Raw genomic sequence first — 17,634 nt, 5'->3', positions numbered from 1 at the left:
AAGCCTGAAGTTAGCTCACTAAGCCGAAATCCAGCTTTATGGTACAGGCTTCTGCACTCTGGATCTGATCTGACTATAACATAAAACATGAAGACCTAATCTAGGGCTATCTGACACACAACATGAGAAAGCCCTATCCTCCCTAAGTCCCAAGCAGCCACAAAGACGAATATGCTCAATACAACAAAAGTGAGTTTATTCATAATGTGAAGATAATACTGATGATAATACTGATCACATTAACAGAACTTCAATCTAAATGTCAAGAAGAATGACTGGTTAGGAGATAAAGAGGACAGGAAACTCCCAAGCACAGCACTAACATCTCCTTGCCCTTTATATAGCAGCCATCCTCTTGGACCAGCCAATCAACACTGAGGGCTCAGAGCCAGTCCAATCATCTCCTCATCCCCGCACACACCTGTTTACATGGGAGCAGGCACGCACACACACCTATACCTGATGTACACAACCAGTATATAAAAATAAGCACAAGAACACAAGAATATGACCACAGTCGCAACATCCATCAGTGTGACCAATCACATCATGAGTGACAGAGATAATTATTCATCAATCGTACGTGTTTAAAGCTCCATACTGATTTTTTGGGACTACACATTATTTGCAATAAATATTTCAGTGCAGAAACTGCTCTAACAAAGAGACAGCTGTCTTGTGTGCACAGAGTCACAGTGTTGTTAAAAAAAGAATATGATGAAGAAGAACTCGCAAAAAGAAGGACATGCACAGGTTTCATAGTGAGCTGAGCGTGAATTCACGCTGTGTAATATCTGAATGTCAAGGCAAAAACCACTCTTCAAAGAAATTTCTCATCATGCATAAAAGCAGTAACTTTCCTTGAGTAACAAAGACATATCCAGCCACGTTTGTGATTCTGACAAAAAGTAAACCTCTGCTAATTAATGTGCTTCAACATGCACTTTGATGTGAGCTGAATCAATGTGGAAATGAAACAGCCTGTCTGGGACAGAGAAACTCACGGTTTGTTGAAGGAAACCTGCCAGCAAGCAAGGACAGGTTGACATGAGTGACAAAGACAGAGATCTGTCTGGAACTGAAAGCTGTTTCAGGGTTAAGAAACTCAGATTTTACTGGAATACAACCCAGCCCAGTGTCAGCTCACTCACTTTGATTGTTTTTTCAAATTTGACGTGAATTTATTTTTATGTTAAAAGGAAATGACAGACTATTGATCTAATTTAAATGTGTATCTGAAATTATAATAGCAGTTTCTGTGGTTGTCAAACTAAGAATTTTTCACATTCATTGGAATTTAAATTCCATGTCCTGATGTTTGTTTCCTGTCCAAACATTACAGGTGCATTTATCCTAATATTTTATTGAGTGTTTTTTTTTTTTTTTTTTGCAAATAATGTATGAACGGTCAGAATGACTGCTATGGTAATTTTAGTAGGATTCTGGTAGTTTGGATTCTGGTAGAGTGTCAAACACAGTTAGGATAGGTTCCTTATGTGGAAATCTCACAACACCCTGCAATTTCACAGAAAAAGAGGAAGAAAATGAAGAAGAGGAAGAAGAAGAGAACAGCAACAACAAGAAGACAAACAAGAACAGATAAACAATAAAAAATCCCCAAGAATCTTCAAAAATCAATGGCAAACATGACACCCTGTTTTACACAATGTTCGTTACAGAAAACATTACATTATAAAAAATAAATAACATAGGCTTACATTAACATTTTCAATTCATTTTAATGTGAAAGCTCTCAAAAAAACAAAAAAGTAATTATTTTCTGCTTCATTTTAGTCCAATCTGTTATTTCTATGATGTTTCTGAATTTGGTTTGTTTGATCAAATCAAGGTTTATTTTGGTTGATTAACTAATTATGCAACATCCACGGCATCATTCATGGCCAAGAAGTGTACAATTCTACCTGCTAACAAACTCCAATCACGTGAAGACTATCTAAGTAAAAAAAAAAAAAAAAAAAAAAAATTCTGCTACCTCTTTCCAAACAAGGTGCCTAAGACAGTTCCTAGTTCGGTATCAAGGAAAAGATGGCCACCTTTTGCATGAGACAGAGCCTCAGTGTTGAGATAAGAAAGAGGAGTTTCTGTCAAAACTGTGACATGCATTAGGCACCATCTGTCAGCAACTGGTCGAGCTTGATCAATATTTTGTTTACAGAAACTGTGTGCCAAAATTTGTAGTGGAACTGTGTCAGACTGGAGAAGAAAGACACACACAGGGAGCCAGGACTGACCTAGCCAGTCAATGCAGAGATCTGCAATTAATATTTTCTTAAAAATGAAATGTTTGTTTTGCTAACCTGAGACCAGACCAGTGCACCTTTCTAGTTTCTCGAAGCCTGAAAAGGCTGCACGTTCTTTTACAGACTATTGGACTTTGCTCCACAAAAAGGGGAATATTTCTCAAGCATTGGCGATATGCTTTGAATTTGCCTATTTGTTACCTGGAATCATTTGGTGCAAAAATAATTATAGATTGAATCACAATTTTATTCTCTGTAGTGTCTATCTTGGATAAGGGTGAATAACACAGTAGTATTGAAACTAATTAATTAATAGAAGGACACATCCATGGACTTTGGAGTCCCTGCTGGCTCGTCTTTGACCTTGCTAACATGCAGGAGAGCAAGGTTGCAACAACATCACCAGGAGCCACACAAAATGGTAGACAGATAAGGCTTTTCTAAGTGGTTTGATACTGCCATGCACCTACCTACTAGGCGCTCTACCTCTGCCAGCTTCTTGTCTTTCAGAGCTTTTCCATGATGCATCGGTGACTTACCCCAGAGCCAACCAAAAGGTCTTCAAGGAACCAGCTGGGCCACTGGGATCCCCAGAAGCATAATGGGCAATTTTGATTGCTTCCTCTGCTCACAGGGGAGGCACAGATGACAGCCCATACTCGGTGTTCTCCAACATTTTTCAGCTTGTAATGAAGACAGTCTTTGACTAACCCTGCCTGACACCAGAAAGACATCAGTGCTGATTGTGGGGATTCGTCTATGAGGATGCCAGCTGCCTTTTCTCATGCACAGCAGCTCGACAGGCAAGAGAACAAGGAAATTTGCATTGCGAAACCATTGTGCAAACCGGTTCTCTCCCTTTCCAAGACGTACTACCCTGATAAAGCACCACACAGAGATTCCCCCTCAGGTTAGCAGCACTGACACATTATCACTTGCCCAAACATGAGAGGGAAACTTCAGTTGAACATTGAAAGGTTTGCTCAATACACCAAAAGTGACTTCAAACTATATTAAAAGAAATGCCTGAAATGAGAATAACAAGAGCCCATGAACAGCTGGTGTAGCTGCATCATGATCGTGCTCCAGCCTCACGCCCCTACCTGAGCACTGCATGTGTGCGCTGCGGAACCTCTTGATTTTTATTTCGCTGCCCATGTTAACAGATTAGAGAGGCACACAGCCTGCATGAGAGGCACATCTCAGCCTCAGCTCAAACCTCGCTGAAGCAGCACGCCAGCTAGAGTTTCGGCGTGGAGCCTATTTTCTCTGCGTGAGGCACGCAGCTCCTAGCAAAAAAAAAAATAGATGGAGAAAATGATCTGCTTATAGTTATGCAGCATCACATGATTGACACCTTTCACTAATATCTATAGAATATGTCAGAAATGAAAAATCTTTTTTGCAAACCATTTTAGCAATTACATCAAGAAAGTGGAGGCTGTGTGGGTTTTCGAGGATGCTGAACATGCAAGTTTTCCACTCTGGAGGTATTAAAAAAAATTATATGGGGCGTTATCAAAGGCAAACTCTGTGAAAATACAGTGAAGTAGCTGCACTGCATCGGTTCAATGAGGCAGCCGTCACACAAAGATAGAGGTAACACGTCTGGCCCAGACATTATGGCACTGTCCAGTCATGTGTGGACTATCATAGATAGTCCACATGAAGATAAATACAATGTGGCATCCAAAACTGATGCCTGTTCAATGCCCAGGGCTGATGAACTGCTGGATCAGTCAAGCAAAACTTGCTTTTACTCAAGACTGTATTTGACCAAGGGCAACTGGTAGATTTCCTTGTCAGAATGTAAGGAGAAAACAGCTTTCTCTTGTCTGTGCAGGTTGTACCAGTTCATTATGCTTCTTTGAACTGCACCCTCATGGCTCATATTTTGCTGCCTACGTAGATGACATCATAATCTATAGCAGCAGCTGGCGGCAGCATATGTGGCATCTGAGGGCTTTCCTGGAGTCCTTGAGGCAGGCAGGGCTCACGGCAAACCCAAGGAAGTGTGAAATTGGACAGAATGAGGTAGATTGTCTGGGTACCTCTTGGGTTGTGGGCACGTCGCCCTTGGATACTTATGACAGCAGTCATTTTGGGTTGCTATGGAATCACCCAGAAAGGAACTTCAGATTTTCTCCACTAAGCAGTACAGTATCAGCTGGTCTTTGAGAGAGAAATGCAGGCCTTTTATGTGCATGTGTTGGGGAAAGAATAGACTGACACATCAAACAGAGGGCCAGGGGCTGTCCTCTCCCACAAAATGGGTGTTGCCCTCCCAGTGCCATACATTAGCTGTAAACGCACAGCATGAGCGTAAGTACAGGACAATGGAGAAGGCATATTTTGCCATCAGGTGGGCGACTGTCATAACCTCCTGGGGCAGCAGTCGACCGTCTGTTGTGATTTCACCTTGCTGCAGTGCCTCCACTGCAAACACAAACATGCAAACACATGGATCAGTGGATGGTCTGGTTTTACAGCTATTTAATCTCTCTCTTAACTTTTTTAGACTTTGGGGTATATTTGGTAGTTGCCAACTTCTTTAAGGGAGGACATTTTTTCTAGGCACAGTCTAAGTGCTCTGATTGGTAATTTGGCATGAGTGAAGCTGTTTTTTTTTTTTGTTTTTTTTTTTGTTTTTTTCTCCTTTTTCTTGTCCCAGTGGCTCTGCTGATAGACACTACAGGGGCAATTTGTTTGCCTGAAGAGTCCATGTCTCTTGAGTCTATTCAGTACAGTGAGGATGTTGCACCTCCCCGTTGTTCCAGACAACTTATCTCCGTAAAGTACAATTTGGGGAACTTTTAGTGAGAGCACAGACAAGATATTTTTCCTCCACAGGAAGCTTTGAATTTTTCACTATTACAGAATATGATGATGATGATGATGATTGTTGTTGTTGTTTTGTGATTTTTATTTCATTGTTATATGGCACATAGTAGTGAAAATGGCTGTAACTGACTCTTTAGTGGTTCATTCATTGCACAGATTTACCAATTCATAAAACCTTTTTCATTTTATAACTGACTGAGCAGTGGCCCTTAGCTGGGCTGGGTGGTCTCGCAGTTCATATTAACACACAGTTGGCCGGGTGCAGGTTTTTTCCTGTTCATATTTTTTATGGCTATGATTTTGTATAAGCTAGTTACATAACTATTTGGTTGCTGTATTTCAGTAAAGCCTGAAGACGGTTTCTTTTCATGGTATTGATAGGTCTTTGTGAGACCACAAGTAAGCCCCATATGCTTCCAGATTTATTAAAAAATAAATACAAACAATTTTGTTGGCATAGATTGATTATACATAATTGATACAGAAATTAATAATTTATGACAGTGTTGACAGTTGCATATTTACACAAATTGTTACTTTTTTTCCTTACAGAGTATGGCTGAAATAAACCATTCATTCAATAGTATTACTACCACACTGTAGTCTTGTTATAATATATATAGATTCTGAAAATGAAGGAGCTTTGTCATATACAGTGTGTACTTAAATGACATTCGTGGCTATGAGATTTTGGTCCCTAGGTTTACACATTTAAGTTTTCCCCAGAAGAAGTCCTCAGATTATATCCTGGCTATAGCTATCACAGAGAGGCATTCAATTTAAAAATAGCCCAACTATTGTTTGTACTCCAAAGAGGAAGCAGAAGACAACTGAGAAAAGCCAAGCAATAAGAGTCTGTGTATATTTCTGTGTATATGAGGCAGGGGACGTTCAAGTCCTGTTTCCCGTTGCACTTTCTGCTTTGTACACTCTTGTGTCATTGTGTTGTGATCATGGAGCAGCCATCTCTGCACCACCTAGTCGTGACCAACAGGGATCAATGACAAGCACTCCATCCTGTGCATTGATGCTTAACACAAGTCCTGACTGCCTCTGATTCTGTGAGGCAAATCTAAACAAGATGGACATGAGACAGCATCTGAAACATCTGCTGCATCACTTGGCAGTTTGTTGAATAAAAGAGCATGAAGTAAGTACCTATTGGTCCTGATGTGCAGCTAATGTTTTGGATCTCTCTTCCAGCAGTTTTAACAAAATAACTTTGCAGGAACAGTTTGTTATTTTGTTGTAGGTTTAGCTTAATATATTAGGTGAGCATAATGGACAGGCTGCCAAAGAAACCACTGAAGAGCAGTTTGTATAGTTTGGCTTTTAGTTTTAATAAACCTCTGTATAATATAATTCTACTTGAGTCTCCTGTTATTCAGATATGAACAAAAATTCTCTATAAAACTATATATAAAATACATAATTGATCATTTGATGAGATTTTTCATTATGATTCTGAAAGGACAAGATAAATAAGTCATATGGCAGTATAATAAAGAAGTCATAGGAAACAGTTACAGAAGTAAGTTAAGTGTATGGTAAGACAATAACTAGAATATCTCGTCGCTCACAGTTGCGTGGGTGTTTATCCCAGTACGAGCTGCAATGGCAACGAAAATCGGTTGGTGTTGTGGCCTCACCATGACCCATGTACTACCCAGTGTTGAAAGAATTGGTCAATAATTGTAGCTTAGGGAGCGTTCACAGAAAAAAAATCTCAGTAGAAACGTAGAAATTGAACATTTTTCTCCCAGCATAGATTAACTAGGGTTTACCAGGCCCTTATTTATTTATTCTTATCACTTCTGCCTTGGTAACAGTGTTGGTAAGACATGATGACAGCTTAGAAAATACTGTAGTACAATGAGCAATCAGTGCCAGGGATGAAACTGCCATAATGCACAGCCTAACCTGGAATATGTTGGCTACTGACAGTGTAAAGTAATACACACATGTTCAAACATTATTTGGGCAACTTGGGTATTACCAACACACTACGACAGATGTTATACATATTTAGAAGTATACTGTGACAGAGGTCATGTGCAGCACAGTATACACTATTGACATTAACAGGAAAAGGTGTTAAAAGTTTTTGTTGAAGTTGCGGTGGGATGCAATTAAGTCTGAGTAAAATATATAGTACAATGATCAGTGCATTTCTCTTACTGCTGCTGAGCAAAAATTTGCAATTTAATCATACTCTCACTTACCTCTGACCTCCACTGTGCACCGAAGAGAGAAGCTCACCTCGTATGAATTCAATGCATAACCTGCAGTCATGAAAAATGCAGAGAGTCAGTGGGAAAAAAACTGATCCCGAGTGACACTTTTTACAGATACATGGTTTTGTGAATGCTGTCAATGATCAGATAAGTCAGCAGAGAGTTAACTCTGAGACAAACGATGGTCTGACTGGTTTTTCACTCAAATGTGAGTAAAGGTCCACCGATAGACCATCTCTCAACACGAGAGGGCAGATAGCACAATGGCAAGCAAAGTAATGACCGGACAGAGCTCCTCCTTGAAACAAAGTTCAGAGCTAGATGAAAGCCACAAGGAGACACATGAAAGTGATGTTTAAAACAACATGCCCACAGGTATAATACTGGCTAATATATATTATATGATGTTTTCACATGAATACCCTCTGGTCAATGAAACAGCAAGACGTAAAGAGGCATGCTTCCACAAGGGTGGTGCAAGTTAGGCTGCTGGAGGGAATATCACAGCATGCCATCGATTTGTATAACCGCATTAATGTATTAAACTGATATGTTTCCTACCAAGCAAGCTCTAGCTACTCTAAATGCGTACAGTGAAGCTGATTTCAAACCAAAAAAAAAAAAAAAAAAAAAAAAGCTCACGTTAAGGTCTAATAAAGGCTTTAAAAAAAACATGCATTATCTCATTATACTCATGTTGATGTAGACGACTGACTGTAATGCACTAGGATGGCTAGCAATGCAAACTGTATCATTGCAGTAGTGTATTAGCGACCACAAATTTTGGTTGGATGTTTGATGTATAATGAGGTCAAGTGCTTCAAATTATTGTGCAAGATAAGTGTGTAAACTGCGACTGCAAACACATATGCATTGCAGAAGAAAAAATACCTTTGCAATATTCAAAATCTGTCCATTCTACTGAAGGTGCTCACTAATCTTCAGACCCTTAAGCAGTGGAAGCGGCCTCAGAGGATTGTGTGCATGAGGGAGCCAGGAGTAGTCCAGCTTCTCAAAGAGATGCAGCTGCACCTAATTAAAACTTTACAATTACGTCTAATTAAATCCTTGTTTTTGTAGATGCAGAGGGGAGAGGATGGGACCAAAGGACGCAGGTGCAAAGCCACACCTGAGTTTCCTGAGGCCTGAAAAGGCTGATTTGTTGTTTTACAGACTAATGGACTTATTGCCCAAAGAAGAATTTTGTTCGAACACAGGTGGTTTCTTTAGAGTTTGTCTGTTTGGTAAAAGGAAATATTTGAAATTGTGTCCCGATAGAGTTTGCTATTGTGTGCCTTGCGTTGTGTTTTGTTTGCTTGTGTTTGTGTTTGTTTTCTATGACTGATTGATTAATTATTCTCTCTTTATCTATGCTTTCAATGGTCCCTCAAGACATGATAGTGACAAAGTACTATACCGTATGAATTTGATTTGGTGTATAAATAAATATAAACTGAACTATGGTCGACCGGTTCTTTATGGTTGTCGATTACACGTTGGCACAAGAACTTTTCGATTTACAAGTATCTTGCCACTGCAGATGAAATAACGGAGTGTCAGTAACAAAACCAACCAACGATTTCTTCTGAAAGTGGTGTTTTCATCAAATACAATGTTTGTATTCAGATTTGCCGGATTTTGTGACTTTGTTGGAATAACAGCAGATTAGTATTATATAGTTAACGCTTGTCTCACTTCCCTGTCAGGAAAATTGGTCCTCTGTCAGGTTAAATTCCAGAGGAGAAACCATTTCTGAAGCAAGGGACTCTGATAGCGCTCTGTTGTATGGGAGTGTCTGAACCTGCTCTGACTAGGGAGACAAAAACAGATGAAGTTTTAGAGGGAGCTTTATTGTGTCAGCTTTGAAGATGATGCCATGTGTGAAGATCAGTGAGGCGAAAACACATGAAGAGGTGGATGGAAAGGGGCTGCAGTGGTCCCCAAGGAGGGAAGACACAGGGCCTGTTATTGCCATGTGTCAGACCTGGCTCTCACCTGCAGTGCGCTCAATATAGCTGCACGGTGTGTGTGTGTGTGTGTGTGTGTGTGTGTGTGTGTGAGTGAGTGAAGGTTGCCAACTGTCATGAATTTGGCATGAGACAGGCCTTAAGGCACTGTCTCACACTCTCAAGCTCCCCAAATAAATCTCACACCACAGTTTAAATGGTCATTTAAAATACAGGAGTTAGTCTAAACAAAATGAGTATTATGAGTATCTCCACTGGCAACCTTTTTTTTTTCCTTGCCTGATGAGATGAGATTGGCAATGCCTGATTGTATAGAAAAACTGTGCGGCTATTTTCTTGGCTATATTCACTGTGCTGCTCTCTTTGCAGGTTTAAGTAAGGTTCCTGTAAGGTGTCCTCAGAGGTGTTAACTCAAGATATACAGTCAGACAGTGCTACGTATGGTTGCTTTCAAGGTTTCAGCAATGCTGAGATCCACTCATGGTTACCAAGTCACCAGAATTAAGAAAAATAAAAACTCTAGCAGCCTCGCAGCCTAATACCAATTTCCAGCCAACTATCTAGTAGCAAATACAATATCAAAGTTGACTGCAATGACTGACTCCTGATGAATTTGCTGAAATGCTGTAAGATGACAGAGAAGAGGGGAGCTGAGGAGAGAGAGAGAGAGAGAGAGAGAGAGAGAGAGAGAGAGAGAGAGAGAGAGAGAGATTACTTATGTATAATGAAAAAGAAAAGAGGAGGAAAACCATGTCGGAGGAAAAAAGAAACAAGAGATATGGCTAATCAGCTGTATGTGATTGTATGTGATGTGCTAAGGTTACAGGCCACAGCAAGGAAATCTCATTCTGCTACGCGCGCATAGCACGTGCACGTGCACGCGCGCGCGTGTGTGTGCATTCTTGCAATATTTACAGCTGAGGTATTCTGCCTCTACATGTATGACAGCAGATGAAGAAGTGAAGTGTCACATGGCATCTGTATTCTGCTGATTGAACTGACAGGATTTCATTCTCTGGAGATGAAATGCCACAGCTGCCCTGCAGTTACACACACACACACACACACACACACACACACACACACACACACACACACACACACACACTCGCTGGGGTCACAACAGGTGATATGGGGCACAGGGATTTGCAAGCATTCTTCGTTCCAGACTTAAAAGTCCCTGTGCAAAGGAGGCGACTTTTTGCCTCTGTTCACTTCTAGCATACATTTCTGTGCATCTCAAGCAAATTCTTAGGAGCTCTCTCTTGTATGTAAATGTTAGTCAGTAAATCTAAATATGCAAGTGATGAGTAAATGAAGAAACACTGCAGTCCTCCCACTATTCAGCAGCACAGCAGAGCAAGAAACATATAAAACCTATTCACCGACCAAATTTATTGCAACTATCAGACTGTGGGAGCAGTCACTGTGAAAATCCCTCTACTTCAGTGTCTCCTCACAATGCTGTAGCATACTGTAATGAAGGCCTATTATCAAGTCTGCCGCTGTTTGATTATTTTTATTTTGTTATTATTAAAGTTACTTTTTAAAAACATGTCATGTTTTCATTTTAATATCCCATTTTTACTTCCAGAAAACAAGGTGGCTGTGTCTCAAATCCAAGGAAGCTTCCTTTCTAGGTAGCATTTCTAGGTACTGGATATCTATGGATATGGACACCCATCATATTCTGGTAGCACACATGGGATGAATGCTTTTAGTGTAACTTCATGGGCCAATTTTGAAGGAAGCAGACTGGGGTATCCCACAACACCCTGCAGCATCAACACAATTTGATGTTGGGAAACAAAATTTCCTGACATCAAGATATGCAATATTATTGCAGTCAAACAGCATACCTTTGGCATTTCCATGTCCATGTGAAAATTGTCAGTGGGGAGTCATTTCTAATGAGTCTAAGTCGGGAGTCTAATGCAGTCAATTCTTTCTGAAATGCAACTGAAAAAAAAACAAAAAACTTTACTGGTCGAATGGAGCATTCTGGCGTAATTTAGCTAATTAGTTGTTTGTTCACTGTTCAAATTAGCCTGAATTGTGAAATACATATAGAGACACTCTGATGGCTTGAGTGCTGGCCATAAATAATGTATGGGTTAAAGGGAACGCCACACCCTTGAGTGTGGTCTTACTATTTCACTGGTCATATACAGACTGGCTGTTTTCACCTACATCTCTATATTTATTCCACCTCTTGACCTCTGTCTGTTCTTCCCTGAATAAAGCTACATGCTGAAACGTGTTGGTTTTAACAATAAATTGTGTTCTTCTGAGTTTTGCAAGTGTTGCTGCAATCCTTTTTTTTCTTCTTACCCTACACGTCCATGCACCTTCCAAAAGGTGAAGTTGTGCCAGACCATCTGCATAATTTAGCCAGCTTGCAATAATGTTGCTATTGCAGCGGCATCTATTCAAGGCTTTATTTGATGTTCGATAAACAAAGTGAATCCAATAAACACAGTATCCACGGTGTCTGTAAAAACTTTGCTCATTTTTCATTGCCAACAACCACACAAAGCCAACCAGCATATTTTCATAATTTCACTCAGTCTCTTTTGAAAAAGCAGGTGCATTCTGGCTGTTGGTCAAGTGTTATATTAACTACAATCTCATGACACTGTCTAGGATGGCTGTCTTGAATGATTCCCCGCTATGTAAAGTCAAACAAGGTATGTGATTAGGAAGGCTCCTATGTGTATCAAGGGAGAGGGAAGCTGTGCTTCAAATGAGACAGAGCCTGTATCTTTAATGGTTACCTCAGGGTGTAGCAGTAGGCATAAATAACAAGACTGGGCAAGCCTAATTTAGCCAACCCACAGCCCCTGTGTTATGCATTATGTACACTGTATAGAGGGACATTCGCACGTAACAAAAGTTTACAAGAAGGGGAAGTGAAAGTGAAGCAAAAACAGGAATTAAATACATCTTCTGTTGCCATGTTCAGCACAATATGGTCAACTTTGCTATTCATCAATCCAGACATGTTTTTGTAGGTCAATGTTAAATAACATATACTTAATGAGAAAAAGAATAAAATTCATAGAAACCGTCCCTCTATTCTTATTTGCCATTAGTCAGGATAATATTTAATGTTTAATGCCAGTTTATACTTTTAATTTGCATAGACTTTCGGGAAATCCAAATGGAGAAATTGGCTAGAATCAGCTGGGACAGAGGATAACTGAGGAGGAGGGAACAATGAAATAGATTCCACTCCATGAAAAAAAATAAAATAAATGAACCAATGCTACAAAAGAGGGCCTTAACACATCTGGGTCATCCTTTATAACCACTGCGTACACACTATAAAAACAAAGTTGATGGGAGAATGTGCGCACCTGTATGGAAACTCTGACCCATGTGAATGAACATTTTGGAGACAGGGGAAATTAGCTTCATTTCACTACCTCACCAGCTAATTGCCAGATTGTTCAAATAAATTTTGTGAAAGCCATCATTGTAGGTATAATGACCCGTCTCACATATTTAATTTCACTTCCTATTATGCAATTTTACTTCCTATTTGGCATTACTCAAAAAACAAAAGGACTCAAACTGTAAGTTCGGTGGGGACAGGATGAGGTGTCCCTTTTAAGAGGAACTGGACAGGCTGCTTGAAAAGATCAACCTTGTCCCAGCAAAAGGTTTTGGACTCAGCTCAGCAAAGAAGAGCCTTTGTTAAGCTCGATGGAGGCCAGTGCAGATACAGAAGCCATGTCAAACAAGACAGCGCATCCTGCTGAAAACTGGAAAGACGACAGTGATAGTGACAGCGTGTACCTAGTTTGAGAAACAAACTTGAATAGATAGATAGATAGATAGATAGATAGATAGATAGATAGATAGATAGATAGATACTTTATTCATCCTGAAGGAAATTCACAAAATTGAATTGTATGCATTCAACAATCAAACCCTAGTCCTCCAGCTATTATACAAATCCAGCTCTGGCATGTGATCAGAATCACAGTCAGAAATACTCCCCGAGGGGAAATTGGGCCAGTTGCAGTTGTTCAATTCTCAAGAGAAGAATTAAATTATAAGAAATCGAAAAAAAAAAAAAAAAAAAAAGGAAATATGAAAATATGTGCCTTACAAATTTCAGGCAAAATGGCAAAAGACAAAAGCTGCAGAGTTTAACAAACTATCAAAAACAAATTTCACAGGCATTGGTTGTGTGTCTAAGAGGCCACTCACACTGGCAAGTTTGATCCGCGCCCAAGCACGATTGCCCTTAAAATCCGGATTCTTTGACCAGTGTGATCGCTCCGTATCGTGCTTGAATACAGTACACTTCCCCCGCTCTGGCACGGTTGGAAGGGGTGTGCTTCTGCACGGTACGGGCGCGTACATGAGCACATGCACGGTCACGCACGCAGTGCGCGGATGTAAATCAGGCAACTTTCCTCCTGCCTCTGCAAAATTGTTTAATGTGCGCAGCGCGATTACCGGCGAATGGCCGCGTTGTGCAATCAATAATCAACCATGTTGTCTGTGTCGCTGTCCGTTGTGCTGCTGCAACCGCGTATAAACAAAAGTCGGTTTATAATGAAAGTACAGCAGTCTGTGTGCGGAGATCCGGCAGACCTGGTGCTGGCCGGCACCGCGTCGGCACCGGCCGGCACTGGCCGCGGCACCGCGCGGTGTGCGGCCACCCGGTCACCCGGTCTGCCGGATCTGACAGGTGCCGCTCCGGCTGTCAGTTGGACCTTTCTGAAGAAGGAGGAAGTTACCTCCGAAACTGTCAAGGTAAATAAACATCCCATGTCTGATTAAAAGGACCGAAAACGTTTTTTAGTTAAAAGGAAGACATGATGTATTTGAACTACATTGATTTATAATGTCGTCGGGCCATGCCTGTTGTTGTCGTATTTCAACGTGATGACGTGCACACCGGGGGCAATCGTGCTTGGGCGCGTTTGGGAAAAAGGTAATGTGAGTGCAGGCCAGCCGGGGACTGGGGAGGGGGAGATTTTGGCTTTAGCACGATACGGGCTCAAACTTGCCAATGTGAGTGGGCCCTAATAAACAATCTATCAATGTGTTCATGTGCTGTGTTGTATTGGCTTTTTTCACCTAATGAGAGCTAGCTGTAATGTTTTATGTGCTTGTGTTTGTAGATACTACTGGACCAGACATTTCAGACGCTTCATTACTGCCAGCCCTGTTAAATCTTAACATCACTTAAACACAGGTATAACCTTAGTATCAATGTGAAGTTGGCTACAAGGTCTACAAGCCTTGGTCACTATGCTACAATCAAGGGAAACTCCAGAAGAGTAACATCAGTCTGGAAAGAGTTAGAAAGCCATTTTGACCTGGGACTTCAGAGAACCACAGTGAGAGTCATTATCTCCAAATGGAGAAAATTTGGAAGAGTGGGAAATTTTGCCAAAAGTGGCTGGCCTACCATAATTCTTCTAAGGGTGCAGCAACTGCTCATCCAAGGAAGTCTCAAAAACATCCAGGATAACATCGAAAGAAACACAGGCCTCTCTAGCAACTTCACAGTTGAAGTTTTTGTTCATGATTCAACAATAAGAAAGAGACTGGGCAAAAATGGAATTCATAGGAGAAAGTGCAAACCACTAATAACCAAGAGAAACACCAGTGCTCACGTCACATTTGCAAAAAAGTACACTGATGACCACTATGCCATTTTTGATAATGTTCTGTGGACATACGAGTCAAAAGTGGTACTTCTTGGAAGATACCGGCCCCATTATGTTGTTTTGTAAGCATACGCAACATTTCATGAGAAAAACATCATACCATAATAATAGTCAAACATGTTGGTGATAGTGTGATGGTGTGGGGATGCTTTGCTGCCCCAGGGCCTGGACAGGTTACCATCATTGAAGGAACCATGAATTCTGCTCTCTAAATTCTGAGGGGTTATGTCCGTTTAGCAGCCCATGATCTGAAGCAGAAGGGTAACTGGATGATACAGCAGGACAATGATCCAAAACCCCATTGAAATGCTGTGGCAGGACCTTAAACGAGCTGTTCATGCTCGAAAACTCTCCAACATCACTAAATTACAGCTATTTTGCAAAGAACAAAATTCCCCCACAACGATGAGATGAGAAAGAAAGACCGCTGGTTCCTCCACATCCCCCCTTGGGTCACCCCAAAACTCCTCTCCTTGTGACGTGCACAAGTTGTGCAAGACACAGCAGCCGGTAACAATGGTGGGGACTTTCAAAATGCTGACATCCATCTTCTTCAATAGATACCACCATCTCCCCTTAAGCATTGCAAAATCTCATTCCACAGGCATGCGAGCTCGACCCAGTGTGTAACTGAAATGCCTCTGCTCTCTAGCAAGGTGTCCATTGTTAGGCTATCCTTTCATTTGCCAGTTCAGGAGAGGCTATGCAGGGTCTCACACATGTGACACCTGTGTATGTCCAATTTTTTGTGTATCCTAAATGGAAAAAGTAATAAAGACTCTTGGGGTTTAGATTTATATATCTCTGCAGTTAATGCATAGTACAGTATATACAAATGCAGGACATCTGTAGAACATTTCTAGATTAGGCCTCACTATTGTTTAAAGGTTATCACTCTCAGTTAGATCTAGCAGTGCTGAGTTTCACAGCGCTCCAACGATGATGTGGGTGAATCTTTTGATGGAAAATAAAAATAAACATGCTAGTTTTAATGACCTGCTTTGATTCCATGATGCTTGCAAACAGCATACTATCACAGTGTAATACAACAGAAATCCATACAACTGTGTAAACACCATTTGATACATTACAAAGACTGTATACCTCAAAAGATGTGCATTAGGACCTAGTGACCATCAGGGTGACACAAGTCTTGGCCTTCTCCTGCCAAGTGGCAGCATGTGTGTTCTGTGTGTATGTGTGTGTGTGTGTGTTCTGTGTGTGTGTGTGTGTGTGTTACTCATTGAGTGGTGATCCACAACAGCTTGTAAGATGGTGGAATGACTCCTTTTGTGATTGAAGTAATCCTTTGTATTGTTGGAGGGGGCTGTGGGGATATGGGAGCCATCTATTGTTCTTCTGTATTGCAGGAACCCCAATCTACCCTGGAAGCCATCCACAATTTCCCGCAGTCTGTCCCCTTGAGGCAAAATAATATACTGGCATTGAAGTGTGCGTATAGCACGACAAACTTCCCAAACACATTTGGACACAACGACTCAGACTATGGGCTCCAGTTTCCCGGCACAGCACAGGGTGGCGCAGTGAGGCGAACTCCCCACAGAGCTAGTTTCGAGCAGCGCAACCCGAGGCATGCTCAGTTTGGTAGTTTGGCAGACCGAGATGCGCTGAGATGGGAGTGGCGTTGCAGCAGGGGGAGGTGCTGACAGATTCAGCTTGGCGCAGTGACAGTTTCATGCCAAAAGGCTTCGCCGAGGTGCGCCCAAAGCTCACCATCTGAAACCAAGTCTACTTTCAGCGCAGGCGGAGCGGAGTGGAAGTTTGGCTGACTGGCGCGCAGTGCGCACACGTTACCAAAACCTCACGGGCAGGTGTCCAGAATGTCAGGCACATTAACAATGCAATAGATACGTCTGCCGCTGCTCATGTTAACTACCCAGTTCTTCTTCCATATATATAAATATTCCACACTAATCAACAATGTAAAATGCATCAGTTCCTTGCCAGACGCTGGGTGTTTAGAACAGCGAATGTAAAAGCTTTCATGAACCGGATTTTGTTTTAATCTCTAGTGTGTTGTTGCATCAGTAAGTGATGGAGTCGAAAGTTGCAAAACAAACATGTATTTACATGAAGATGGCGAGGATTATCCTTTGAAGTAAAAACATTCATGAAAAATGGGGGCTTCACAGTTAAATTTATATTTGCTTGTAAAAATCAATAACTTTAACAGACAGTGACAGAGCTGGAAAAAGAGAGATGCGAGGCAGGTAGGTAATGGAAAGACGGGAATGAGGAAGATGAATGTAAGGATAGATGCATGGATGGATGGATGGATGGGTGGACAGATGGATGGCAGGTAGCTCCAGCAACATTCCAGCAGCCAAGACTGGCCTCATTGTCCTGAGTGTGTGTTGCGGCTGCTCTCTTCCTCCATGTCAATTGTGTAAATGTTCATTACGCCTTCACGCAGCGGATTTTAAAGGCAAGGACAGGGCCTTATTTGATTGGTTAAAGTGAATCGGCTGTGTCAAACCCACTCCACGCCTTCTCTCCTCCCTTCCGCCAGTAGGAGGGACGGCAGAATACTTGCACCACTGCGCACGGTGTGCCAAACTTGCAAAATCCACCTGGCCACACCCAGTTGGCGAAGCACAGCTGCGCTGCACCCCCGCCTCGC

This window comes from Myripristis murdjan, chromosome 1 (genome assembly GCF_902150065.1).
Source record: "Myripristis murdjan chromosome 1, fMyrMur1.1, whole genome shotgun sequence".
Lineage (NCBI taxonomy): Eukaryota > Metazoa > Chordata > Actinopteri > Holocentriformes > Holocentridae > Myripristis > Myripristis murdjan.
This window is presented reverse-complemented; position numbering follows the sequence as displayed.